The sequence below is a fragment of the Hibiscus syriacus genome, unplaced genomic scaffold (assembly GCF_006381635.1).
Source record: "Hibiscus syriacus cultivar Baekdansim isolate YM2019G1 unplaced genomic scaffold, ASM638163v2 tig00112488_pilon, whole genome shotgun sequence".
NCBI classification, from domain to species: Eukaryota; Viridiplantae; Streptophyta; class Magnoliopsida; order Malvales; family Malvaceae; genus Hibiscus; species Hibiscus syriacus.
This window is the reverse complement of record NW_024063342.1, coordinates 1,148,760-1,152,509: the sequence shown is the minus strand read 5'-3', so window position 1 is coordinate 1,152,509 and position 3,750 is coordinate 1,148,760.

Here is a 3,750-nt window from a genome sequence, read left to right as displayed (position 1 = left end):
GTTTTATTGTGGTACCTCATCATTAAAAGCTTTAGTTTTTGTTTCATTTTAGCACCCTTGTTCAAAAGTTAAAGTTAAGATTTGAAACAAATTGGCAGTTTAGATAATAAAACGGATAAAAAAATGACAGTTTAGGTACTAAACGCGTTAAGTTTTTAATGAAGAGTACTAAACTGAAATGAAAACTAAACGTTAGGTATAATTTAAAAAAAATGAAAGTTTAGGTATTAAAACAGATCAAAACTGATAGTTTAAGTATTAAATGTATATTTTACCCTGTTTTATTTAAAAAAAATATTATATCAGTTTATTTTTTTAATTTAAGATTTATATCGGTTCATCTCCCATAAAATCTCTATTTAAATTTAAAATTTTTGAGGGTGAAATTCCTATTTTATTTTTGAGATCGATGTATTCTAAGTTAAAGGTTTTTCAACTAAAAAAGAAAACTATTTTTTTTTATAAAAACAAAAGGCATAGATGAAATAAAATATGGAAAATAGTAAATGCTGATTTTGGATTATCTTCATCTATTTTTATTTGTTTAGGAAATTAAAAGAAGAACGAAAGAGTGAGAAAATAAAATATGGAAAATGATGAAATAGAAAATGTTATATATTAATTGAGTAATTATTTTTTAGCAAAACAAAAACCATAAGATGAAAAATAAAATATTAAACACTTACTATCCATTACAAAAATCTTTATACACTTAAAATAAAAGTATTGTATTTTAAACACCTATTTTCCAAATAAATCTTTTATTTTCTAGCATTAGCTTCATTTGGAACACTTAATTTTCTTTCTAATATGTATATTCTTATAGTTAGAGATGGGATTTCGATCTAATTTCAAAATTATTATTTTTGGTTCAGGTCTAAGCCAGATTCGAATTTAGGATAAAAATGTTTTGCCTGGTTTGATTTAAAAATAATATAATTATCATTTTATATTTAAATATAATTGTAATAATATCTTTTTCTATATTTTTCAATTAGATCTTTATTTTATTAAATAAAAATAAAAATAAAACTATATATATTTATATCAAATTAGATATGAGTTTTTACCTTAAAAGTTAAATTATCAAATAAAATCCTCCTAAATTAGAATTGAGTGACGAGAGAAAGAATAAAATAGAGTTGATAAAAAACTTAATTCGACTCCATTCGTACTCGTTCCTACTTATAGATATGAGCAAAGCTATCGATGGGAATTAAGTTTTTTATTGACTATATTCTTTCTTGTGAGATGAGCAAAGCTATCATATTCTTTATATAATCGAAACTCATCGAGTTAGGGTCGTTAATCTCACAATAAAGATTATATAAAGCAGATGTAGGGCGACTAGTCTTTCTCATTCATACCCGTACATATTAAACTCAAAATTCCCAATCACAGAAACTGAGTAATCCACTATCTCCTTAAACTCTGCTAAATCTCCCTCATTTTAGGTTCTTAAAAGAATAAAAAAGAAAAACAAAAAGAAAGTTCATTTATTTTCTTTCTCTTTCGTCCTTAATATTATAGGAAGGAGAAAGTGGATGATATACAAAGACAAAATATTCACTACAGCAAAACAGGCTTTTTGCGGCGTTTTTTACCTTTAGCGGCGTTTATAAGCGCCGCTAAAAACACATGTGGCGTTAAGACAAACGCCGCGAAAATCGCCGTTGAAAATAGCGTCGTTAAAGTTCGCGGCGTTTTAAAAAAAAATGCCTCAATAGGTATTGTTATTTAGCGGCGTTTGTGTGACAAACGCCGTAATAGGTGTTGATATTTAGCGGCGTTTGTCAGAAAAACGCCGCAATAGGTGTTGATATTTAGTGGCGTTTTTAGATAAACACTGCAATAGGTTATGATGTTTAGCGGCATTTTTCTCACAAACGCCGCAATAGGTGTTGATGTTTTGCGGCGTTTTCCCACAAACGTCGCAGTAAGTGTTGATGTTTTGCGGCGTTTTTGCTAAAAATGCCATTAAAGGTCTGTATATAGCGGCGTTTTTATCCTAGAAACGCCGCTAAATGTATGATATATTACGACATTTTTTGTTACAAACGCCGCTAAATAATACAGAATTTAACAGTTCTAAAAATTATGCTTGATTACCCCAAAACTATTTTTTTAACCTGTTCCATTATCCAACAAACAAAACAATAATAACATCAAACTCTATATCCATAACAAACAACATCAAATCCAATATAATAAATAAAAGTTTTCATTAACGTAATATAAGTTCAGTTAAACAAGGTCCAGTAGAATGCTCATAACATAAATGAGACTACGATGGTGGATTACGAGGTTGCATTTTCTGAATCATCAGCATCATATCATTGAGTCGTTTTTCAAATTCTTCACATCTCTGATGATATGCTGCTTCTCTCTGTGCTGCCGCTGCTTCTTTCTATGCTTCCGCTGCTGCTCTGGCTGCTTCTGCTGCTCTCTCTCTACTTCCCTTGCTTCATTTTTCGCTTTCAAGTTAGCCATTTGTTGATCCATCTCAACCAACTTTTCTTTTAAACGACTAACTTCTTGGTGGGAAGATCGACACTGTGATGACATGTACTTTGATGAACTAGATCCAAAATATTTGGTGGGAGTAACGAATGATCCTTGACAACGCACCCGACCATATCTTTCAGAACCCAAAACGTCATTAATAGCTTGGTTTTCAATGTCATAATCATTAACAATACCTTGACTCGAAGCAGTAACATGATACTCCACCTTTTTCTCCCTCAATTTTTCCTAATAAAGTGAATAATTAATTAAAATAAAAAATGTCATGGTACAAATATAAATAAAGTCAGGTAAATTAAAACATCTACCCAAAAAACGTACCATAATTTCTGCAGCATCAGCAGTCATAGGAGTGTCATCCTTCTTCGTATGTGTCATGTCGAAGAGTTGGATTCGACCAACTTTAGAACCAGATGTATTTTCCTACAATGTACCATAATATAATTACTATGAGTTAGTATGTACATGGAATACAAAAAACTATTTCAATAATCTATAATACCTCCTCATGAGCTATATAAGCAAAACTCTTCGATCCAGCTGTGTGCGTAAACTTTTGTTGTTGCCTGCTAGCAACACCAACATGCTCTTGGTCCTACAATTTCAAACAACCACTTTTAATGATGATTTACAATTCGTTACAATTATTTCTGAAAAATACATCATACCTTTCCTTTTTGTGAACTCCAAAATCTGACTGCATCTTCCCATTGGTACCTGAGCATTCCTGGTGGGACTGTTTGTAACTTCTCTTCAAGGCTGAGATCATTCTTGAAGTATTTCTTCTTTAAGGAGCTCTTGTGATCCCTCCATCTCTTCCCTAACATTTGCTTCACATAATCGTCAGAGACCTCTAAAGAAAATTTCTCCTATAAAGCAAATAAGTGTGCACCGTAAGTATAAATTAGTATTGAATTTCTATAGAGTATGTATTATAATGACATTATTACCTTAACAAAATCCAACGCTTGATTTTTGCTACTATTAGGCATTTCACGCCATGACTTGTAATTGATCGGTAACAGATTCGCATTACGTCCAACTATGCCTAAGTAACCTGCTAGAAGACGTGATTCTGGGCCAATAGGTTGACCGACATCGTTTGCATTTTCAACTATATAAGAAATTATTAAATGCCAGTTTTGAAAATGAACAAAGTAGTTCGAAGATTACTTTGAATTTCTACGTTTCAACAGTTTCCGGAACTTCAGAAGACTCAGGTGTATT